The 26366-nt window shown below is 38.7% G+C and overlaps 1 protein-coding gene across 10 annotated transcripts in view; it reads left to right on the forward strand.

Moving 5' to 3' along the window:
- FHIP1A (FHF complex subunit HOOK interacting protein 1A) overlaps positions 1-26366 on the forward strand; it is a 233731-nt gene that overhangs the window by 79694 nt on the left and 127671 nt on the right. The window contains exons 4-5 of one of the 10 annotated variants that reach the window (XR_013351014.1): positions 4254-4331; positions 4619-4664. The exons of 8 other annotated variants lie outside the window; for them this stretch is intronic. The gene's annotated coding sequence lies outside the window, so the exon portion shown is untranslated. The remainder of the gene's footprint in view (positions 1-4253; positions 4332-4618; positions 4665-26366) is intronic. One more of the 10 variants, XR_013351015.1, reaches the window with a different exon arrangement.

Consider the following 26366-nt stretch of genomic DNA (forward strand, 5'->3'; position numbering starts at 1 on the left):
TTAATGAAAACTAGTAAATTGAGAAAACAGAAGTTGCTGGGTCTTTTTATTTTCCCCTGTGGCATTGTTGTAGTTGTTAAAAACAAAAGTGCCACAAAACTTAAATTCTCACATTTAGTAGCTGGATTAGAGTATAACTTGTGTGTAGTCCTAGGGTCCTTTTGAACTTGTCATGATTTCCAGGGCAATTCTATTAATATATGAGTATATGTTTGTTTCTAGAGGCAAAAATGAGAGGATTGTGGAACATATGGGTTCATGTGAGTGACCCGTAAGCAAATAAGGTGTCCCAGTGACCTCTTTCATATTCACAGACTCTGTAGCAAGGAATAAATTAATTTTAGAGGTGCATTCCAGAATGTTAGATAAGAAGAGGGTGTATGAAAAACATGTTAAATACCAAAAACAAACAAACAAACAAAAAAACCCATGTTAAATGCAAATCAAAGTAGTGTCAGTTAAAAAACAACAAGAACAAACCTCCAAATCAACACTATGTAGTTGGGGATTTGGGGACCTAGGAATAGATTATGTTTGGTGGGGAAAGAGCAGATTTGTGGGAATGTTTTTTGGATGGCTTTCTACAGACTGTTGAAAATGAGCATAATTTTCTAATGTAAAAACAGTCTGTGGACTGCTAAAGATTTTGCTCCTAATTCTCTTTCCCTCAGTTGAGAAAATAATGTTAATTATTTTATATTCATACTTTTAAATAGATATTTTATTAAATATAATACTACCTATATGTATTTGAAAAGGTAATAGTTAAAGTAGAGTTTGGCAAACAGTGGCCCATGGACCAAATCTGGCCTGCTACCTGTTTTTCGTTTTGTTTTTTTAAATAATCTACCTGCTGAGAATAGTTTATGCATTTTTAAATGGTTGGAAAAAAAAAAAAGAGGGGATGCCTGGGTGGCTCAGTCGATTAAGTGTCCAACTCTTGATTTCAGCTCAGATCAGGATCTCAGGCATGTGAGACTGAACCCCCATTCGGGTTCTGTGCTGGGCATGGAGCCTGCTTAAGATTCTCTCTCTCCCTCTATACCTGCGCGCCCCCACCCCATCATGCACACTCTTTCTCTCTTCAAAAAAACACATGAAAACAGGATTTTGTATAAAAAGCATACAGTTGACCCATGAACAGTGTAGGGGGTTAGGGGCACAGATCTCTCTGCACAGGATTTTCTAACCCATGGGTAACTTTTGACTCCCTGAAACTTTAACTACTAATAGCCTCCTATTGACCAGAAGCCTTACTGATAACATAAACAGATGATTAGCACACATTTTGTATATGTATTATATACTGTGTTCTTAAAGTAAGAGAAAAGAAACTGTTATTAAGAAAACAATAAGGAAGAGAAAATACAGTCATAGTGCTATATTTATTGGAAAAGAAAGCCACATATAAGTTGACCCATGTAGTTCAAACCTATGTTGTTCAAGAATCAACTGTGTATGTATCCTATAGGGCCTAAAATATTTATATTTAATATAAACAGCCAACCTTTGGTCTAAAGCAGTAGTTTCAACCAGAGGCAGTTTTGCCACCAGGGGACATTTGGCAATGTCCTAAGACATTTTTGGTGGTCACAACTATGGGGGTTGTGGATGCTATTGGCAATTAGTGAGTAGAGGCCAGAGATGTTGCTAAACATCCTACAATGCACAGAATGGTCCCTCAAGACAAAGGATTGACTGATCCAAAATGTTGACAAAGACACTCTTCTTGCCTAAACTTTAGTTAGGCTCCTCTGAGCCTTCTTGTTGACTAGGTCTCCACTTTGCTTGGCTCCAAGCCTGTTTTTGGCCTGCCTAAGTCATTTTTGGCAAGAATTCTGCTGAGTCAGTTTAGTGAAAATTCCCCCGTCCTTAATATCTGATCACCCCTGATTCCTGATCAAATTCCATACCCCCCCACCCCTGATATCTAATCACTCTGATCTGTGTTCAGCAAGAAAGAATCCTGTTAGATCAGTTTAGTTAGAATCCTCCATCCTTGATATATTGTCTTAGTAATTTCCCGTCTGCTGAATCCCTCACTCTGCTTGTGGGTTGATAGAAATTCCCACTTGTCTTTTCTGAATTTGGGGTTGACCCTGATTTCTCTTTCCCTTTTTTTTTTTTTAAAGATTTTATTTATTTATTAGAAAGAGAGAGAGAGAGAGAGAGAGAGAGAGAGAGAGGCCGAAACATAAGCAGAGGGAGAAGCAGGCTCCATGCAGGGAGCCTGACATGGGACTGGATCCCAGGCCTCCAGGGTCACGCCCTGGGCTGAAGGTGGCGCTAAACCGCTAAGCCATCGGGGCTGCCCTGATTTCTCTCTCCTATTTCTATAACCCTGAAACCTTTTGTCATAGTCCTGAGTAAAACCTTCCTTACTGGTTTGCCATGTGTCAGAATATTTTCTCTTTAACAATATCAGTAGTTTTGAGGTTTAGAAACCCTGGGCTACCGTAGTGTTTGGTATATATATATGAATTTAGAGACCACCTCTGCAGAATGATTGCAGCAAGCCCCTTTTTCCGTGGGATTCCTGTTTTATAGGGAGGAAGGACCTACCAGAATTTAGGGAATAGTTGCTTCAGGACTTGGAAGAGTCCAGTTGTAAAGATATTTTACCCCAACCTCATTTCCAGCAAAGAAGAGGGCAGTCTGGATAGGCATGGCCATGCTGTTTGGCCTTGGCTCTATTCCTTGAGTATCCTTGAGAATGAAATAAGGTTGACTCGGTCTAGGGGGATTTCACTATTTACTTCTCTTTGTCTTCAATATTTTTCTACACATTGGAATCTTCATGAAAAGATAAAACCTTGTAATCTTCAACTCAAAGTAAAATGTTAAAAAGCAAATGTATGAACTCGTTAAAACAAGTTTAGAAAACTATTAAGCAGTAAGTAGAAGTGATTATTATATCCTTCCTGGTTCTCATTGAGAAGTGTAGATGAAGAGAACAACAGTGCACAGAGGGTCTGAAGATGTGTTTCTGTATTGGGGCAGAAGTTATGAAGATTTCTAACCTCCTTTGGTGAGTGCAAGGCAAGGGAAAGTGAAAGACTGTAACTTGACTTTTTCTGTATATATGAGTCCCAGTCCCCGTTTTCTTTTGCTTGTTTATTCCTTAAGAACTGGAGTCCTGGCACCTGTTCTATCCATGTGGCTTTGCTGCCTTCTCTGGGTAGAAATCCTGGGTCCTGTGGCTTTGCTGCCTTCTCTGGGTAGAAATCCTGGGTCCTGTGGCTTACCTACTGATTTGAACTTCTTTCTTTTCTGCATGAAGCCAATTCTGCCCAGTACAAGTCCAGCCAGCTGAATGAAACCTGTCCAGCTGATGGTTCAGATTATTCTACATCTTTGATTTTCTTTAACAACCTCATTTTCCTTGACCACGTTATTCCTGACTGGGTTTTGATATATGACTTCATAAAGTAAGTGTAGTTATAAAATGGCCACAAAGCCCTGATGCATGCCAATTAGAAATGCATGCATTTCCCTCCATTCTCCACCCAGATTCTAATTCCCTCTCCCCATTTTCTTCTGGAAATCTTTCATTTTGATGATTGGAAGTCACAGAGCAGACCCTGCTACTGTTTATAGGTCTTTAGCTATTGTCTGGAAGAATCTTTATGTAGAGACTTCATGGATACTATCAGGACATTATCAGAGACTGTTTTAATGACTTGTAATTGCCAACAGAGAAGATGTCCAGGAGGACACGGGTAACCTTTAAAATTTGTGCAGAGAGAAGAGGGAAGCATATAGAGATTGCTGATTAGCATCCTCGTGGACTTTGTGCCACTCTTTATTTTTTCTGGGCCCCACGAGGACCATTTTGATGTGCTAGCAACTCAGTAAAAGAAGGCAATCATCAGGTAAATCGTGAGATGGAACCTCCTCATTTTTATTTGTTGTTAATAGATGTAGAAAAATCTCCTTTTTCCCCCTGGACTAGATCAAGATCAGTTATTCTCTTCACATAAAATCTACCTATTAAAAAAATTAAATCTGCTAATCTATCCGAAGAAATGCTGTGTAATCTAACCTGAAGAATACTGACTTTGGAGACAGCCTGCCTGGGTTGAATCGGCTCTGCTCCTTGTCACCTGGTGCAAGTCACTTCATCTCTCCCTGCCTCAGTTTCCTTGGCTGTGAGATAGGGAGAATAATAATAGTATGCCTATCCTGCAGGGTTGTTCTAAGGACTATTCAGACATAGCTCGTTTAATTGTGTTTCATTTTATTGCTCTTCACAGGTAACTGTGTTATTTACAAATTGAAGGTTTGTGGCAGCCTTGCCAGCAAGCAAGTCTGTCAGCACCATTTTTCCAAAGGTATTTGGTCACTTCATATCTCTGTGTCCCATTTTGTAATTCTCACAGTATTTCAGACTTTCTCATTATTTGTTACAATGATCTGTGATCAGTGATGATGACCCACTGGAAGCTCAGATGATGGTTAGCATTTTTTAGTAATAAAGTATTTTTAAATTAAGATATGCGCATTGATTCTTTTAGATGTAATGCTATTGCACACTAAAAATACTACAGTATACTGTAAACATAACTTTTATATGCACTGGGAAACCAAAAAGTTCATTTGACTCGCTTTATTGTGACAGAAACTTGAATGCAGTGGTTTGGAACTGAACCCACAACGTTCCTGAGGTATGCCTTTATTAGTTTATATGTAAGGTACTTAAAACTGTGCAGGCCACATTGTACGTGCTATTGAAGCCTTAGAGCTATTATTAGTAGTATTTATTGTGATCTTGGAATTAATGACCTCATCCAGTCAAATACATTTTTAGGGAATTCAAAGGAAAATATGTTTAGAAAGAAAAGTCTAAGCATTCTTCTTTGAAATACCTTAAATCAGAGAAACTTAAATGAAACAGTTGGTAGTGTTAAATTGTATATTTTTCAAATAAGTTACTCACCATAGATATAGTAATGTATAGCTTTTGTGTTTAAGGTATCTTTAGCGGACCAAAGTTGCTGAGGTACTGAAAAGTACTGCGGCTGCCCCCTGGGTATTTGTTATGGATATTGGTTCAAATGGCACTTGGCTAAATAAGTATCTCTGTGCAAATATTGATTTTCTGAAGCACATAGGAATGAAGATTTGTATGGAGTTTAGTTTTAGAAGGGATAGCAAAATATGTGAAATTTGAATCTGGGTGATACTACCAGTAATAAAGGCAGTAAAAACACACAGATTTAGGGCATTGACAGAATAAATTGGCTACTTATGGAGGGCGTAATTTTTCCTTCATTTTGTTCAGGAGATAGGAGTTCAGAAGATTAGACATTTTTTATAAGTATAGTTATTTTATTTGGATGTACAGAAATATTTGCAAATGAAATTTGCTTTCCTAAAACACCGCAGGAAATTCCTGAGCTTTTATCTTTGTATCTTATGGCACTAGCCTAAATTTTTTTAATATGTGTTTACAATCAAGTACACCTTTGTTAATAGGTGTTGTACATATATAGAAAAGGATGTAATTATGGTATAGGAAACAAATTTAGGAGATTACAGATTTATTTTTTCAGTTGAAAATATATCTCCTGTCTCTGAAAATGGTTTTCTTTAGGCATATCAGAAAATCTGAGCAGCATTCTGCTAGTTGTTTTTTTTTTTTTTTTTTTAAAGGATGAAACAGATGCTCCATTGATTCTCCGATATGGTTATTTATGTGGCTGGTTTTCTACACGAAGGGAAAAAAAAGTTTGATTAATTACCATTAACTGTGACATATCCCGTGGGTAATGAATTTCTTTTGTGTGTATCTGTTTCTTCCCTTTTTCAAATAAATTGGTGGCTATGTAATAGGTTCCGGTAAAGCAGTCTGCCAGAATGCTTAGTGGAAGATAAATGCAGTTTCTGCAAAAGCATAGGATGGCAGTGTTGTCAAGTACTTAGGTGGTGCCTGAGAGGTGCGGTGCCTGCTACTGTCTGTAGGATCTGAATCTTTAAGTCATTTTTCTGGGAGTTTGTTAAGGTCCTGGAGGTGCCTGAGCATCCTCTGGGTGCCTGCTTAGGCCGGGAGCTATAGTCTATTGCCATGAATAACACAGTGAATTTGACGCCGATCCAAGAGCAAACCTGTGGCTCTGATTTTGGTAACTCCTGCCATTGACCTTTGTCATTCGGAGTATCATTGTTGCTGTTCATTCAATTAGTGCTTTTTAATTTGGAGTAATGATATAATTTGATGTGGTTGTGCACATTTTTTTCTCATTTGATTTATTACTATACAGTAGATAGGCAGGTGTCAATTATGATAAAGTATGATTCAGTGATTTGCCCAATGATGTTAAATAGCATGTGGCAGATTGAATCTCATACCCAGGCCTTCTGAGCCCAAGCTTGTTGCTCATCCTTCTGCACCACATGCTTTTTTATAGATTGTTGAACTTGATTTGCTAATATTGTGTTGAGGATTTCTGTATCTCTATTCATTAGAGATACTGGTCTACAGTTTTTCTTTCTTGTAATGTCTTTGTCTGGTTTTTAATACTAGAATGAGTTAGGAAGTATTCTCTACTTTTATTTTCTGGAAGAGATTATAGAGAATTTATATAATTTCTTCCTTAAATGTTTGGTAGAATCCACCAGCGAACCCATCTGGGCCTGGCGTATCTGTTTTGGAAGATTATTGATTCAATTTCTTTAATGGATATAGGCCTATTCAGACAATCTATTTCTCTTTGAGTTTTGGTTAGATTGTGTCTTTCAGGATCTTGGTCCATTTCATCTAGGTTATTCAGTCTGTGGACCTAGTTCACAGTATTCCTTTATTATCCTCAATGTCCTGGGATCAGTAGTGATGACCCCTTTTTCATTCTAATGTCACTAATCTGTGTCCTCTTTTTTCTTAATCTGGCTAAGAGTTTCTGAATTTTTGAAATTCAGTAAGGAACCAGCTTTTTTTTCTTTTTAAGATTTTATTTATTCATGAGAGACAGAGAGAGAGAGAGAGAGAGAGAGAGAGATGCAGAGACACAGAGGGAGAAGCAGGCTCCATGCAGGGAGCCTGACGTGGGACTCAATCCTGGGTCTTCGGGATCAGGCTCTGGGCTGAAGGTGGTGCTAAACCGCTGAGCCACCTGGGCTGCCCCCAGCTTTTGATTTCATTAATTTTCTCTGTTGATTCTCTGTTTCTTTTTTTTTTTTTTTTAATTTTTATTTATTTATGATAGTCACACAGAGAGAGAGAGAGAGGCAGAGACATAGGCAGAGGGAGAAGCAGGCTCCATGCACCGGGAGCCCGACGTGGGATTCGATCCAGGGTCTCCAGGATCGCGCCCTGGGCCAAAGGCAGGCACCAAACCGCTGCGCCACCCAGGGATCCCCTCTGTTTCTTTTTAAAGATTTTATTTATTTATTCATGAGGGACATACAGAGAGAGGCAGAGACATAGAGGGAGAAGCAGACTCCCTACAGGGAGCCTGATGTGGGACTGAATTGCAGGATCCCAGGATCACAACCTGAGCCAAAGGCAGTTGCTCAACCACTAAGCTACCCCAGCATCCCTAGAAGTGTTGTTTAATCTCATCACGTTCTTTTTTTGTTCTTCAGCACTATTGTACATCTCTTAAGATACAGCTTGAGATGATCGTGCCCATTGATTAAAAAGTTGTACACATTGAGCAGAATTCTAATGGTGATGCAGGAAGCGGGGTTGGAAAGGGAGAAAGGAAAGAAGTAATGACCATTGAATTATTCTTTCTTTGGTTAACTTTGCTTATTTTCAAAATGAATTTGTAGCTGACAATAAAACCATTATAAGGATAAAAGTATATGATAAAATGGAGAAATCAGTTAGTTATACCAGAGACTAGTTCTCTTACAAGTATTAGTAATTTCCCCCAGTCTGGGCAGTAGATAACCTTAGATTAAAGTTTCTCATAAGTGCTGTCATTTCAAATGATGGATTGAAAAATGAGATATCTTATAAGGAAAGTTAAAGAATTTGGGGATCCCTGGGTGGCTCAGCGGTTTGGCGCCTGCCTTTGGTCCAGGGTGCGATCCTGGAGTCCCGGGATCGAGTCCCACGTCGGGCTCCCGGCATGGAGCCTGCTTCTCCCTCCGCCTGTGTCTCTGCCTCACTCTCTCTCTATGTCTATCATAAATAAATAAATCTTAAAAAAAAAAGAGGAAAGTTAAAGAATTTATCTTAAATATTATTACTCAAATGGTGGGTCTGCATAGAAGGGGATTGCAGTTATATGTACAGATAGATTTGCTCCATCCTTCCTCCCTCCCTCCCTCCTGTCTTCCCTCCCTCCCTCCTTTCTTTCCTTTCTTCCTTGATTGCTTACTTTCCATACAGATCGGTAACATGACACTCATTTTCCTATTATTTATATTCCACTTTGTCCTTAAAAAAATGGGTGTTTAGTAGAAATAGGATACAAAAGAAAGATAAAATTGTGAAGGTGAAAGTCAGGGACCACTACAAGTTGAAGCCCATAGAAGTGCGTAAACCAGTACTCCTATTATAGAATATGGACCATAAATTCACATCTGAGCTTCCTGGGTACAGCTGGCTCAACTTAAGGGGTGCCACAAGTTGAAACACAACATTGATTTAAGAGCAAGTGTCCTGCCAGGGCTGAGCCTCTCTGAGACCCGGGTTGGCTGGGGGTCCAGAGTGTTTGCAGGCCTGAGCTACAGGAGTTTGAGGACCTTCACCACAGTCTTCTGCCATCAGTGTGCTGGTGGTGTTTGCTTTTTCTCATTTCTCTTTTTTTTCTCCTGGTTCAGACACTTGAGAAGATCTAAAGACTTGCTGCCTACTCTGGAGATTTGTCAGAAGGTGATATGAGTGGAGCAGGTTCCCTTAAATACCTCTAGTGCAATCATGTCAAGCGACACAGTGTCTATAAAGTTAAAAACCTACTATTTATCCAGGAACCTTTTTAGGAATGGAGGCCTGAGTGGAAATATGCTATGGGTTCATGTGAAGAGGGCACTGTGTGACAGGGAAGCCAGCATCCTATGAACATTTTTCCAATGGCTACAATAATGATTTTCACACCGCGAGTACTTGTAATGTTACTCAGTTCAAGCCAAATACATAATGCCAGAGTACAATTTAGTAGAAGTGATTCTATTGGGTGATTAAAGCAGTGAAGTTGAAGTATGAAGCTCTGATGCTTAGGGTTGATTTAGGGCCATAATTTAAACACAGTAGAAGTTTTTTTCTTCTTTAAATTGAGGTGAAATTCACACAACATGCAGTTTACCATTTAGAATATTCACAGTGTTGTGGACCACCACCTAGAGTTTAAAAGTATTCATCACCCCAGAAGAACACATCATAACTATTGTGTAATCAGCCCCATTCCCTCTTCTCTCCCTGGCAACCACAGATCTGCTTTGTGTGTGGGGGATCTGTCTGTTCTGGATATTTTTTTTTAATTTTTTTAAATTTTTATTTATTTGTGATAGTCACAGAGAGAGAGAGAGAGAATGAGGCAGAGACACAGGCAGAGGGAGAAGCAGGCTCCATGCACTGGGAGCCCGACGTGGGATTTGATCCCGGGTCTCCAGGATCGCGCCCTGGGCCAAAGGCAGGCGCCAAACCGCTGCGCCACCCAGGGATCCCTGTTCTGGATATTTTGCATGAAATGAAACATACAACAAATGACCTTTTGTGCCTTGCTGCTTTCATTTAGCATAATGTTTTTGAATCACATTCAAATTATAGGATGTGTCAGTACTCCTTTCCTTTTTATGGCTCAATAATATTCCATTGTATATACATATCACAGTTTGTTTATCCATTCATATGTTCCTAGATATTTGGGATGTTTTTACCTTTTAGCTATTGTGAATTGTGCTGCTGTAAGCATTTGTGAACAAGTATTTGAGTACCTGTTTTTTAAATTCTTTTGGATATATACCTAAGAGTGCAATTGCTAGGTTATATGGTAATTCTGTTTTACCCTTTGAGGAACACAGATCTCTTTTTACATTTCCCAGTGGAATTTATGAGGGTTTCCATTTCTCCACATCCTCAACAGCACTTATTATTTTCTGTTTTTTTTTTAAATTATTTTTATTATAACTATCCTGGTGAGTGTGGAATGGCATCTTGATGTGGTTCCCATATGTGTTTCCTTGATAACCAATGATGTTGGACATCTTTTTCATATGCTAATTGACCAGTTGTATATCTACTTTGAAGAAATATCTCTTCAGGAGCCTTTACCCATTTTCAAATTGGGCTGTTTGTCCTTTTGTCAAGTTTTAAGAGTTCTTTACATTTTTTGAATATGAAACCCTTATCCAGTTCTCAACTGGATGTCCAGTTCTCAACAAAAAATTACAAAACATACAAAGAAACAGCAAAGTATGACCTATTTATAGGAAGAAAAAAATTGACAGAAACCACCCACAAGGAAGCCCAGACAGACTTATTAGGCAAAGGCTTTACATTAACTGTGTTAAACATGCTGGGAGAATGGAAAGAAATAGATAAATATAACTAAAGGAAATCAGGAGAGTGATGTATGACCAAGTAGGGAATACCAATACAGAGATAGGAATTGTAAAAAGGAATGAAATAGATATTCTGGAGCTGAAAGTTACAATAGCTGAAATAGAAAAAAATCACTACAAGAATTAGGCAGAAGATTTTTTTTTTTAATATTTATTTATGATAGAGAGAGAGAGAGGCAGAGACACAGGCAGAGGGAGAAGCAGGCTCCATGCACCGGGAGCCCGACGTGGGATTCGATCCCGGGTCTCCAGGATCGTGCCCTGGGCCAAAGGCAGGCGCCAAACCACTGTGCCACCCAGGGATCCCAGGCAGAAGATTTGAACAGAAGAAAGAATCAGCAAATGTGAAGATATGGCTCTAGTCTGAGAATCAGAAAGTGAAGCCGTACCAGCAGCAGCAGGAACTGCACCTCAGGGACCTAGAGAACACCATCAAGCTTAGCAATATATGCATTATTGGGAATCCTAAAAGAAGAGAGAAAGAAAGGGACAGAAAGATTATTTGAAGAAATAAATGCCTGAAAACTTTCCAAAATTTATGAAAGGTGTGATTGTATACATCCAAGAAGCTCAAAAAACTCCAAGCAGGGTAGATCCAAAGAGATCCACATCTAGACACATTATAATCAAACTGTTGGAAGACAAAGACAAAGAGAGAACTTGGTACACCACAAGAGAAAATTGACTAGTCACAAACAAGGGGTCCTCAGTAAGCTGAACAGCCAATTTCTCACCAAGACCATAGAGGCCATGGGAGAGTACATTTTAAGTGTTGAAAGAAAAAAAATCGTTATCCAATAGTTCTGTATTTGGCAAAACTATCCTTCAAAAATGAGGGTGAAATGAAGGGATTCTCAGATAAACAACAGCTAAGGGAGTTCATTGCTAGTAGACCAGCCCTGCAAGGAATGCTAAAGAGAGTACTTCAGGCTGAAATGAAAGGATACTAGATGGTAACGTGAAACCATATGAAGAAATAAAGATAACTATAGGTAAATATAAAACTAGTATTATTGTAATTTTAGTTTGTAATCTCTTTGTTTTTCCCATATGATTTAAAAGACGGGATCCCTGGGTGGCTCAGCGGTTTGGCACCTGCCTTTGGCCCAGGGTGCGATCCTGGAGTTCCGGGATCGAGTCCCGTGTCGGGCTCCCGGCATGGAGCCTGCTTCTCCCTCCTCCTGTGTCTCTGCCTCTCTCTCTCTCTCTCTCTCTGTCTATCATAAATAAATAAATAAATAGAGGAATCTTTAAAAAAAAAGGACTAATGTCTAAAACAATGATTATACACCTATGTTAACAGATGTGCCATGTATAAAGATGTAATTTGACAATAACAACATAAAGGGACTAGAAATAGATATAATGCATGTTATTGAAGCTAAGTTATCAGATCAAATAGGTTTGTTATAAGCTGAAGATAGTAACTGTAATCCCCAACGTAACCACTAAGTAATCAATATAATATACCACATTAATAGAACAAAGGGAAAAAAACCACGTAATCATCTCTAGAGATGCAGAAAGAGTGTTTGACAATATTCAACACTATTTCATAACAAAAAGACTCAGAAAACTAGGAGAAGGGAACATGATAAAGGCATGACAAAGGCATTTATAAAAAATCCCTAGCTAACATCATACTTGGTGGTAAAGGACTGAAGGCTTTCTCCCTGAGATCAGGAACAGGACAAGGATGTCTGCTTTCACCGTTATTATTCAACATTTTTACTGGAAGTCCTAATCAGAGCATTCAGGCTAGGAAGAAAAATAAAGAGTGTCTAAATTGGAAAGGAGGAAATAAACTATTTCTACTTTTGCAGATGATGTCATTCCATATATAGAAAACCCCAAAGAATGCATACCACACATACACAAAAACTGCTTGAACTAACAAAGACATTCAGCAGAATTACAGGGTATAGGATCAATACACAAAAAATCAGTTGTGTTACTGCACCAGCAATGAACAATTCTAAAAGGAAGTTAAGAAAGCAAAAAAATAGGAATAAATTTAAGGAGGTGAAAGACTGATACACTGGAAACTATAAAATATTGCTGAAGCAAATTAAGACCTGAATAAATGGAAAGACCTCCATTTTTATTGACTGGAAGACTTAATATTGTTAAAATGACAATATTCCTCAAAGTCACCTACAGATTCAAAGCAATACCTGTCAAAGTAGAAATGGATTTTCCCCTCTAGAAATAGAAAAGCAAATCCTCAGATTCATGTGAAACTTCAAAAGGCCCTGATTAGTTAAACAATCTTGTAACAGAACAAAGTCTGAGGACTTATACTTGCTGATTTAAAAAGTTACTACAATACTAGTAATCAAAGCAGTGTGGTACTTGCATCAGGACAGACATTTAGACCAATGGAATAGATTTGACGATCCAGGAATAAACCGAATCATCTACGGCCAGTTAATTTTCAACGAAGTTCAAAAGACCATTAATTTAGTGGGGATGAGAGAAGAATAGTTTCTTCAACAAATGATACTGAGACAACTGGATAACCACATGCAAAAGAATGAATATTGAGCTCAATCTGTGGAAATTAACTCAAAAGAATAGGATTTAAATGTTAAAGAGTTATAACTATAAACCTACAAGAAGAAGCTATGGGGTAAATCTTCGTGATCTTGGGTTTTGCAGTAGATTCTTAGGTTTGACATGAAAAGAATGAGCAGCAAAAGAAAAAATAAATTGGACTTCATAAAAATGAAACATTTTTTGTTAAACAACATTATTGAGAAAGTGAAAAGACAACCTACAAAATGGGAGAGAATATTTGTAAGTTGTATGCCCAATAAAGCACAAGTTCACAAGTTTTCTTAATTGACCTTTGCTTCACCATATTTCAGGATTCAGCTTCTAAGGAAATAGAAAAGCATCGTGACTGCTGTCCACAGCATGCTGAATTACAGTAGCAGCCTGCTGGCTACTTAGATAGACCTGTGCACTTGTACTTCCTCTAGTTGCATTTAATGTTTACCATGAGCCAGCTGTGTGTATGTTTGTGCAAATTTGACTTAATGTATTAATTTAAATATTATATAAATATGAAAGCAAAAAGAGATCTCTAAGAAAACAAATATTAATGCTTTGGAAAAACTTGATGAGAATAAGTCAAAAATTGCTTTTAAATTTTATATAAGTGAAACAACTAGATTTTTGTGAAAAAATTGTAGCAACTCCATGTGGATTCTGCATTCAGATTACTTAGCAAGTACCTTTATTAATTTACATGAAAAAACCCACTGGAAAGGTGTAAGTACACATTATGGAGGTGGTTTATGTAAGAAACAAGGTATGTAATACCAATCAGCCAATTCCTGTACACAAAGAAAACTCCTTGGTCTGTCCTATATAGAGAGATTGGTGAATGAATGTCTATTCATGTTTAAATGAAAATAATATTTATGTAATTTTTATGATTTTTGTCACTTAACCAACTCTTGACAATTAACTGTCTCAATTTTTTTCATCCTGGATAAAGGAGAATTTTTGCTGTATCTGTTACTCCAAATATAGAACACTGCACCTCCAAATCCATTTAACTGCAAGGAATTTTGTTATCCCTCCTAACAGATATCTCTATGGTAGATTTTAGGGCTCGTTGACTTGGCAGCTCTCTAGTGCCATCAGTGAACTATCTTTTCCACCATCTTCAATGTGTTTGACTTCGGGTTGCCCCTTTCTAGATTGTGAGGTGGTTGCAATATTATCCAAAAGAAGAAAGAGTTCTGGCTATTCTTCTGTTTTCCTTATAGGAACAAGGAAGCCTACCCCAGAAACTGCATAGCAGACTCCCCCCATGTCTCATTGGCTAGAAGTGGGTCCCCTGCCTACCCTTAAACCAGCCCTAGCAGGGAGCATGAGAGAATGTTATGACTGGCTTAGAAGTGAACTGATCCCACTTTAACCCTGAAGGAGGAATTAACTGTGAATCGGGTGGAATCAGGGTAGATATCCAAACAAAGTTAAATTCTACCAACAGCAACAGAAGGCAAAAGTGGCAGTTGGAAAGGTTACATAGGAAGAGCAGATCCTTTATGAAGTCTTTCCTGAATGTTAACTTCCTACAACTAAGCTTTTGATAAGAGCTGAACAGTAGAGAATTCAAGATTATTCTCCTTTTTAAATGAGCATCCAGAGTTGAGCTATTCAATGCTATTGATCAAGAATATATTCATATGCTTCTCCATGGTCATCTGAGTGAGTGGCAGGTTTCTGTCTTTCTTAAGATGTGTAAGAAGTCTGGGAATCACACTTGAGTAGATGGCTACCTCATCTTTGCATGGAAGAGGTCATTGGTAGACTCCACCGGCTAATGATTATGGTTGTCCTGAATGTTTTTCTCTCATTGCCCTTTTGGTCATAGCAGCCCTTTCCGTGTGGAGATTTCTTTCCCACTTTATGTGATTTTGCTAAGGATAACAATCATGTTGATTCTTGTCTCCATTCCCTGCCTCCCATTCCTCACCACAAAAGTAAGCATGATCTGAGGCCTGGCCAATTAGAGATCCCCATCTCATAGGTTGTGACCACTTTCAGGCTACGGTGATGTTTAGGGAAAGGCATATGACCTAATCAGGCAAATGAGAGTTCTCCCCAGGACTTTTGTGGATAAATGAGAGCCTGGAGTTTATTTCCTGGGTGACATGGAAGACACAAAGGAAGGAAGCCATTAGGCAAGGAGATACAGAGATAGGCAGAGATTTGGTAAGGTGTGTGGTAGTGAGTTTCCTGACACTGCTGAGCCCTGACTCCTGCTTTCCTCAGTTCTCAGTGCTATCTAAAATTTCTTCCTGGCTCAATAAGCTTATATGTCCTTTGTTTGGCTTTAAGCAGACTTGAGATGGGTTTCTATCACGTGTTATTTTAAACATCCCAATTAACACTGATTAAGGAAGAATCTGAGGAAAGAGTCTTGCTTTTTCTTAGAATAGTCACCATAATACCTGGCTTAATGAACCACTGAGGCCCCAGTGTTCCATGGTGAAGGGCACACTCATGTTAAATCTTCCAAAGCTAGATTACTGTTAGTTGTGACCATAGGGAAAAACAATCTCAACTTAGAAATAGTTACTGGCCAATTTTAAGTACTGTAGCTTGTTTCCAATAAATGTTTTAGAATATGTGAGTTGCAGAGGTTTTCCCTAAGACATATTATTCCAGTTAAATGTGGGAAGATACAGACTTAAACATATTTGGAAATAAGCACTGAGCTAAATGAATTAGTTTTGGAAGTGTTGACCGTGACTTACTTTTGATAAGGCTAATTTGATATCAGAAGTTGTCTATCCTGGCTGTTCATAGTTTGTAGAAACATAACCATATAAGCAGTGTGGAGAATATTCATTTTTAGTTTCTTTATAGCTGGGATCCATGTACCCAGGGACATTCCTATTGTTCTGAATTCAAAACAAATGAGAGTGGAATTCTAATTAGTAAGGAGAGAGGATGAAAACTGATCTGATGGGAAATCTGAGGACCAAGGGTATGAGGTTAAGATCTGCCGAAAGGTGGTCCATATTGTGGAGAAATCCTGGTGCCGTCACACTAAAACAGGCCTTTGGAACTTAGCATGTCCTGATACACTTGGGAGGAAGCACTGAACTAAATGGAACCTGGAAAGAGTAAGAATGCCAGAAGGATCTAGCATTTTTCTGTCTGTAGGATTGCAGTAGAGTTAGAACTTGTGCTTATTTTCTCAAAGACAAAGAAGGGACAAGTATAGAGAAACAAAATGGACACACAGTCCAATTTCAGAACAAGAATATGAAGTTAATGTAGTAAAACAAATGTTTCAGTATGGCAGTTGCTTAAACTCTGTAACTGTATTGAAAACATGGGCTGGCATTACTCCCGTAATGACTGTGGGAGATGGGGAAATGACCCAATTCCAGCATTGGCTGGTATGCACCGGTGGATTGTTTTTAGTCTCCTGGCATGCTGTGGATTGACAACAAAATTATATGTTGTTCAAGGCCATTAATAATAAACTGAGTGGCCACAAACAAAAATCTTCTGAATAATTTGGGGTTTCTAAAAATGCAAAACAGTCGAATAATCTCCTGAGCTCCGGACCATCTGCAGACCAATTTCATTTATGTAGAGCTAGATATTGAAAGAATTAGTAGTCAGACTTGAAAAAGCTTTCTTAATAAATTAGGACAGATTATCCTATACCCAAGAGACTGATAGTCTGCCAAGGTTTGGTCAGTAACTTTTATTTAAAGGTGTTTTACCATATGGTTTTCTCAGAGAGCTAAAGATCAGATTCTAGCACATTTGCATTAATAAATCGCATTCTTAAGTGAGGGGAAACATGGCCTGTATTTGGGGGATAGAATTCAAATGGAGTTCTGGAAAATGGGGGAAAGAAATTGACTTGGGTGGTGAGTGTGTAGAGAGGATGATTTTTTGGGCAGGATAGTTAATAAAATATTTACTATGACTATAAGGCTCTACTGAGTCTTCCATGACCTTTACCAGGGAAATATTTCCACTAAAACAAAATGCCTATCTTAAAAGAGTGCTGAATTTCGTAACATAAAAATATGAAACCAATTACATAATATGGGAAGAGATTAGAACTATGGCAATAATTTCATAAATTTATTTACAAACCAAGTTTGTTACTTGGGACAGAGGATGAATCTTCTTTTACAAATGAGAAATTCTCTTGGGTGAGGCTATGTCTCTGCCTCTCCTACCCTTTGCAATGTGTCTCTTTTGTTGTGGAGGTTCTGTTCACCTAGTTCTCAGAGGAAAATTAATCCGTAAGTAGCTGTAAATTTGTTGTGTCCATGGAAGGAGGTGAGTTCAGGGTCATCTTATGCCAGCATCTCAACCCTCTCCCCCTTAATTATTTATCTTCAAAGTTGTAATGACCTATAGAAAAGCTCCCATTGCTCTTACTGCTGCCCCTCTCTCCCTACTCATTAATTTAAATACTTTGAGAACCACTTACTGAATCTAGAGAGAGAGATGGAGACATTTACAGGGATAGAGGAGGGGCAGGAGCTGAAAAGGATGATATGGGCTGGTGAGATATATATTATTCAAACAGTGAAGGTAAATGTTGCTGATCTCTGTAGTGTTGAAGTTAGTGTCTCTTTCCTGAGGCATTTCTGGTCTGCAGGATTCATGAGAAGACAGAGAATATAGAATGAAAACGGGAGGCATCATTTCAAGGTGAAGACCAGAGGCAGGCCGAGCAGTTAAGCGTGGCCAAGCAGATTTATGAAACGGTTTAGAAGAGGCAACAGGGTGGAGCTAGGGAGATAGAGTAGGGGTTATGTAATAGGATGGCAGAATTTTATGTGGTTTTGTGCTTGGAGTAAGTCAATTTTTATTTAATCTTAGACTGTCTCAGGGAGGTACAATGTTTACAAATGAAGAATAACCTCTTGGGAACTTGAGATCTAGGAAACACTGAGGCAGGCATGGTAATTGAGGAGAGAAAGACTCTTGGGTTCTGCTTTCCTGTGCATCTGGAAGTGTTAAGTGCACTGAGATCTGATTGATGGCTAGTACTGTCTCTTTAGGTTACTGGCTTTGGAATTGTTAGCCTTTTGCCTTGAGGTTGGATCTGGCTGATCTAGAGGTTCCTCATCAGAGCACAGGAACTAAGAATTAGTAAATGGCTGTGTGTGGCCCCAGGCTGGGGCTAGAGGTGAAAATATGAGGGGTGAGAAAGAACAAGCTGCTTTCAGCTTGCCCTCTCAGTGAACAGCAGCACACCATTGGTCCACTGTCATTGGTTGAACCAAAAATTCAGCAGTGTACTTGCATAGTAAGGATGTATTAGTATCATAATTTGACTTGTTACTACATTCATAAGGCTTAGAAATATGGGCTAAACAAAAATTGGTATTTTAGAATTGGAACCTTCTGAATCTGGAACCAGATAGGGCCAGTCTCTCAGGATTGTCTGGATCCTGGCAGAGACAGAGCAGAGCCAACAGGCAGCTCAAAGATCAGAAAAGCTGTTTTCCCTACCTGTCAGGACATATACTCTTCCCCTCCCCAGCCAGCCTTCCCTAAAAACTTCCTGTAACTTTGAAGGAATATCCTTCTTAAAACTTCTGCCCCAAGATAAATCCAGGAAAACCTTAAAACAATGATTTTTTTCTTCCAGTTGGATTTGGATGAAAATCCTCCCTGTGGCAAAAACAGACATTATTTGGGAGGAATACAAATAGCCTCTAGCATGGGACAACCCTTGTACAAGTAACTACTAAATAAATAGTATGTGAGGAGAATAAGCGAGATGGAAAGCAAACTCTTTCAGCCATTGGCACCACTGGAAACATTCATTAAACTCTTTACCTTCATGGGGCACTGAGCCAGGCATGGTACAAAATACATTGGCAGATGTGACTTCTGCCCTTGGAGACTGAAAGCACCATTTGTGAGCTTATTCTTGTGTGAAATTTACCTCTGTTGTCATTCTCAACTGACAAACAAGTAAATAGTAGTTGGGGCAAGCAATAATGGTGGCCAACAGCAGGCTAGCATTGAGGTAGACTGCATTCTAGTCCTTTTTTGTTTATTCCATATTGTTTTCCCACTGAGTTGCTGAAAGTACTTTTTAAATATTGTAATTGGCACAGTTACTCCTTATGTTTTATGTAGGTATAAATATATTTAAAGAGAACCCCTAACCCCTGCCTGCCCCGGATTTATATCTTTCTCTTGATAAGTTGTGATTTGGATTGGAAACGTCAGTTTGATCAATTGATTTCTCTCTCTACTAATTTAAAAATAATTTTAGATTCATAGAAAAGTTGCACAAATAATATGAAGAATTCCCCAGTCTCTTTGAGGATGTGTGTGTGTGTGTGTACACACAGATCCACACATTCATATGTGTGTGTGTATATTTTTCCTTTTTTGGAGGGGTAAATGCCTAGGAGTAGAATGATTTGGTTTTAATGTAGATGTATGTTTGCCTTTATAAGAAACTGACAAAGCTATCTCCAAAGTGGTTGTACTGGGGATCCCTGGTGGCTCAGTGGTTTAGCGCCTGCCTTCAGCTCAGGGTGTGATCCTGGAGTCCCAGGATCGAGTCCCACATTGGGCTCCCTGCATGGAGCCTGCTTCTCTCTCTGCATGTGTCTCTGCCTCTCTCTTTCTCTCTCTGTATCTCTCATGAATAAATAAATAAAATCTTTAAAACAACAACAACAACAAAAAACCCAAAGTGGTTGTACTAATTTATATTTCCACCAGTAATATATATGAATTCCTATTGCTCCCCATCTTTATGTTTGTCAGTCTTTTTAATTTTAGCCATTTTGGTTAGTGTATAGAGGTATCATGATGTTGGGCACTTTTTCACATGCTTATTGGCCAATTGTTATCTTTTGTGAAGAGTCTCTTTATATATTTTGTCCATTTTAAAAATTGTATCATCTCTTTATTATTGAGTTGTTGGGGTTCTTTATATATTTGGGCACCAATCCTTTGTCAGATAGACATCTTGAAGGTCTTCCAGTCTGTGACTTACCTATTCATTTTCTCTTAACTTTGATGAGAATTTCTAAATTTAGACAAAGTCATATTTATTATTTTCCCTTTATTATTGTATTCTGTGATCTGAGAAACCTTTGTGCACCCTGAAGACTATCATGATGATAGTCTATATTTTTCTCTAAAAGCTTCATGGTTTTAGCTTTGACGTTTGTATCTGTATTACATTGCAAATCAGTTTGTGTGAGTGATCTGAGATGTAGGGGTCAAATTGATATTTTTCCATATAGATATCCACTTATTTCAGCATCATTTGTGGAAAAGATTCTTTGTTGGATTGCTTTGGTACATTTGTTGAAAATCACGTCTGTATATGTGGGACTTTGCTTCTGGGGTCTCTGTTTTGTTCCACTGATCTACTTTGACTATTCTTGTCTTGTGCCATAATTAATAGTTGTATATTTCATAGATGTCCATACTTATGTGGAATCATTTTGCTGTTGTTGGACCTTTAAAAGTTTACAATTTTTGCTGTTAGAAACAATGCCGTGATGCATATTACTTACATTGTTTAATTTTGAATTATTTAAGTTATAAGTGGTAGAAATAATTTATAAACAAAAATTCAGGGCAAATATGTACAAATATAATGTTATTGCTTAGCTTTACATATATTCTAATTTTTGGTTCTGTGACAGTGAGAGTGCCTGCTATTGGTAAAAACGTAGAGTGAGTACTGTGACCAGCAGCCATTAAGTGCCTGTGAGCTAGGAGAAGATTCTCCTTGCTTCTAAATGTCATCAATAGGTGGCTTCCATTATATTATCAACCAAAGGTATTGGAGTAGAGAGAAGTATAAAGTCTAAAAACTTCAGAAGGTCTTTCTGAGAACTTACCATTCTCCACAGGTCCCATAATATATTGTAAACATGTATTTGCATGCATGTCAAGTGATTGAGACGGAGAGGCAGACTTTTGACCAATTGTCTAAAGGCATTCACTCAATTACGGAAATAGAACGGCAGTCATAACTCATGTCTTATATACTGTCAGATGTGAGAGGTTATCTGTCGTGAGCTTTTTTATATGATAATCAGTGAGGCATTTAGTTGTGTAAATGATCCCCAAGGTGAATGTTTTTATTTTATGTGGGTATATAAATAAAATTATACCACTGTGTGAAGTGTTTGTAAATGCTTAGCTTCCTTACTTGATAATTTATCTACTTCCAGGAGCAATTTGAGGTGGATAGGTCACCCTAGACATCCTTTTAAGTATTTGTGATGCTTTTTTTTTTTTGGTGATGATAGATTTTAAAGGAAAAACAGTTATTGGGTGCAAATTTAATATATTTTGTGTGTTCCCAAAACTTAGCTTTTCCCCCATCTGGACAGTGAATTAATTGCACATCATGATCTTTTAAGAGGTTTTGATGTGTTTACAATAACAAAAATTTATATCTGTGATGGAAAGACTACTGTACTGGAAAACTGCAGTTCTCATAAATTATTAAGTTATCTCTGCAGTCTAATCAAAGTTTGATAGCTGCAGCTTGGAGCGGGCTAGATTTTGGCAAAGCAGAATGACAGCAGACAATATGTACAATGGTATCATAGGAACTCTGTATAAGAATGGGTTCTTTGCATTTTTATGTATGCCTTTTAATTTGTCAGTAAAGTGGAGATGTCGGCTATTTTTTTTTAAAGATTTTATTTATTCATGAGAGACACACAGAGGCAGAGACATAGGCAGAGGGGGAAACAGGCTCGTTTTGGGGAGCCTGATGCAAGACTTGATCCTGGGGTCCCACCTGAGCCAAAGGCAGATGCTCAACCATTTTTAGTGAAATAGAAACTTGTCTATGTGAAGCTTTCACTATCAAACTATGGTTAATTATGAAAAATTAGAATCTTTCAGAGGGCTACCCCCTTTTTCTCTTTTTCTGAGGGGCGCAGGGAAGAACATGACAAAGTGAGTCAAAAAGCCTTTCACCCTCTATTCCAGCCCCAATTTATATTTGTTGATTCCAGCCTTCACTGCTGACTGTTACAGGTCACTGTGGACATAAGGCATGGCGACCACTCCAACCCAGCCATAGCCTGAACTCAACTCACAAATGGTTGGAGATGGAATTGTTGGTTTCAACTGTATTGGTTTTGAGGTTTGAGGTGTGTCCCAGAGTGAATTGCAGGAGTTCTGTACTGAACTCGGTCTCTGGTTATTCTTAACAAAAGGATCTCTCTGCGTTCTCACAGAACCAGATGGATGTTCTCAGTGGTTCTCTGCTCAGGAATCTGCCCTGGGAAGTCAGTGGAGTTTGAAGCAGGTTGAGTGAGAGGGCGGTCACAGCTGGCTGCTGGCGGCAGCACATTTCCTTCAGCATCCAATTTTCCAGTCCCCTGCCTATTCTCCTAATGAGAAATAAGCCAGAAAATGGGACGGAACAAAAACCAAAACCAAACCCATAAAACCAGTTTAAGATGAATTTCATCCTTTGGCTTTCTGATCTTCTCATGGAATCAGCCTGTGTTCAGTAACTTTTGATAATGTGTGTTTTATGTTTAAAATTGATTTATGTGTTTTCCTTGCCTTTAAAAAAAAAAGAGCTGGGAGATTTGTTTGCTTGTATAATTCTAAAGTGGAAGCTTAAAATTAAGAACATTTTGTTCTCCTTCCTTCCCTTTGTGCTGTGATCTTTAACATCACCCACCAAGGTGTGTGTGTTTGGTTTGTGATCAATTTAGCTGTCGGGTGTTTGTGGTTTTCTCAAGCTGACTCTTGCTGCTAATGAACATGATCATTTATACAGTGTCACTGTAGTATAGGCATGTTAAATAATTGATTGGGCCATGGCAGGTAGAGAACGGCAAATGTAGTCTCTTTGTTGCTATGGAAATACATTTGGTTTAAGGAGACTGTCATTTGGACCACATGGATCTGGGGCATGTGACATAATTGCCTGTGGTTGAGGCAGTTGGAGGGGAAAATCAACTTAAGAGGAGATGGCATTTTGAAGCAAATTAATATATATTTCAGAGAGTTCTTGGACTTACCATTGTAGAGTGACTTATTCCTTTTTATTAAAAGGCTCATTCTTAGCTAATGCATCAGCACAGAGAATGAGTCAAGTGACAGATTTGTTTACTTGCTAACATGGTGAGATCTGATCATTTATTGTGTAAAATGGTTATTGTGTGAGGTTTACATTCTTCCCTCTATTATCCCTAGGAGGGCTCCCTGTAAGTAAAATTGATGCCATATTTATTAACGATGCTGAAGAGAAAGGAGAACATGTTTTTTTCTCTTTTATTCTCCATTAAAAAAAACCCTTAAGTCCTTAAATGCAGGGGCTATATTTATGTATTCTTTCAACATACATTTATTGTGCACTCAGCTTGGTGCTCTTAGGGTTTGGAAGTATAGTATGAGCAGAGCAAATGTGGTCTCTTCCCTCAGTGGTGAGAAGCTAGCAGATCATGTCCACTTATCTTTGGGTCCCCTGTTAGCACTATCCTTTGCCTTGTGGAAACTTGTCACGGTAGACACTTGATAAATAGGAATAGTTCCTTCCTTCTTCCTTCCCAGTTCAGTCTCTCAAAAATATGTATTTTTTCCCAATGATGTAATAATATAATCTGTTAACAAGCAATGGAAAGGTAATGGAGGCTTAAGTAACATAAAAGCACATGTCTTTCTGTTGAAAAACACATGTCTTCCTATCTTTCATGGCTTAACCCAAGTTCTACCTCTGCCATGATGCCAGCCAAGCCAATAGCAGTCTCTTTCCGGATACTGTACTCAGGCAATGTGACATATTTTGTCTTGTTCTCTTCCATCATTAGTTAATTTTTCTCATGTTCTTGCCATACCTTTAGATGTGTAGGGGCAGAAAAAAAAGCTAACATCCAGTGGTCAAGTCCCCCTGTATTTCTTTTGTAGAGAAGGAATCAGGCCTGTAGAAATTAAAAGATAACTAGTTAATAGAGGAATCACAACTGGAGTCCAAGTGTCCAGACTCTGAGATCTCTTCCCTTTGCTTTGAGAAGTCTTCTCTGAGAAGACTCTTTACTCCTCTCTGAGTGGAAGCATCAGCAAGTGCCATGCTCTCAACTTGGAATGGGAGTCTTGCGACCATGGGTGATGAACAAGATTGCTGGCTTCTGGCCTGTGAGCTTAGTTAGGTGTGTTGGGTTAGAACAATGGCTGGATAATGCATAGCTAACAGATACACCATTGGGTGTTTTAATTTGACATGTCAAACCGTGAAGAAGCTTAACATGAGCCTATTAACATTCAAGGGAAGATGCAGAAGATACTTGCTGCTGTGTGTTAGTATGGTTGGGATCAGGGAGGACAGCAAGAAATGACCTTGGAAGAAGGGAAGTGCTGCCCACTTGACACATAGAAAATTGAGGTTTTTTGATTTTGAACTAAGATGCAACAATAAATACATGAGAAAAAAAGGAATCAGATTCTCAAATGGCATGTCAGCTTGATCTCTTTTGATCAGAGATTTTCTGACTCTGAATTTTGATGATTATTTTATTTTTACTTCCTGAGGGTTCAATCTAATATTACTTAACCCCCATCCCATGCTCTGGCCCTAGCCCTGATTGAAATAGGTTGAAATTAAGAGAAACTTCTACTTGATTAAGCAAAAAGAGAAATTTCTTGAAAGGGTTCTGATACCTCGAGGAACTACATCCAGCTCAGCCTGTGCTCAGACCAGGAATTGGAATGCTGGCTCAGCATTCTATCCTATTTTCTTTCTTCCTCTTAATAAACTGACTTTCATTCCACCTGGCTCAACTGGGCTGCTTTATGCCTCCTGGTTTTTTGTTCCAGTTATTGAAGCAACTAGAGAAACGCATTTAGCATTTTCCAATTCTGATGTAAATTCCTGGGGCTGAGGGGATTTGATTGGTTCTGCCTGGTTTTGCAGTCAATGCAGCCAGGGTGGGAGGCAGAGAGGCCAGGCTCCTGTGGTGCCAAAATAGCCGCCAGTTCCCACCCTTGAATTTAACTCTTCCTTATGCCAGTAGTGGGGAGAGAGAAGAGAACCTGTTCAGATATTACCCATAAATTAAAATCCCCACTTAAAGTTGCCCAGATTCCTGAAAAGTTATCCGCTGTGTGTGGCATAAACGTTCTGAAATTTCTTTCTAGCATAATGAAGAGTTAAATTTGTTTGGTACATTTTTATCAATTTTATTATATAAAAATAATTGCAGAACCCTAGCTTTTCCTTGAAGCTGGTCGTTTTGCTGCTCTCCTGTCTGCACTTTTTAAACTCTGATGGAAAATGAGGTGTTTGTTCTTTTGGGTAATATGGCAGGGAAGTTAAAGGTCTCCAGTGCTCTCGCACAATGTCTTGACAATTAAAATATAAATTTTTGTGCATTAAGAAGTTTTGTTCACTGCAGACCACATTTCTTTTGATTGTGTTTATATCCTTCCCAGAGAGGTTTAGAAATGAATAACCTTGAGCTGTTCAGACCTCAGAAGGTTTACTGGCTTCAGAGATTCTGATTTTATTTATAGGCTGCAAGAAAACACTCAATGAAGTTTGTTGTGATTCACTGCTTATCACCTTGAGCTATTGCCACTCAGTGCGGGGAAGGCACTGAATCTTGTACAGTAAGACAACAGAATAAAACCGTGTAGCTCGAAACAGAAGCCTTAAGTGTCATTATCTCAGGCATTTCTCATAACATATTGAATGGACCCAGGCCAGTGGCTTTAGATCTGATTTTTTCTGCTTACTCCCACCCCCGTGAGAAGTGAATACTTTGTCAAAACAGCAGCTGCTTTGGGCCTGGTCATTCTGGCGGCCGAAGGAAGAGCTAGCAGGAATGACAGTTTTCAGGCTCAGCTGAGTAGTGGTCTGAGGAGAAGTAAATCGAGATAAATTATGCTTTGGCCTGTTAGAGTACCCCTGACTCCTTCCCCAGATTTGATTTGTGCAGAAGTGCTTGTCTGCTGCCTCTTTTAAATATACAGCAAACACATTTTCTGTGCTCTATGCAGATTTGAGAGACGCACTGAAGCAGGTAGCTGTGAAATGGACATCAGGAGTGTGTGCGAAACCCATTGTCCGTTCTGTTGAAATACAGAACTCACATATTTAAACCAGAAACATGAAGTGGAACAAATTGGATTGCAAGCCAGATAATAAAATAGATGATAAATGGAAAGAGACCCCAAAGGTGCTCCCGAAAAGCTGGCACGGGATTGGAGGCCAGGCCGGGAGGCGGTGGCTGGAGGGAAAGGCTCCGTGGAGTGGCTCCTGCATGATGGATGCAGCTAGTTATTTTGACTGTCATTTTCTAAATTATGTATTTGGGAGGAGGGAAGGGGGAGGCTTTGCCTTT

The sequence above is a fragment of the Canis aureus genome, chromosome 13 (genome assembly GCF_053574225.1).
Source record: "Canis aureus isolate CA01 chromosome 13, VMU_Caureus_v.1.0, whole genome shotgun sequence".
Lineage (NCBI taxonomy): Eukaryota > Metazoa > Chordata > Mammalia > Carnivora > Canidae > Canis > Canis aureus.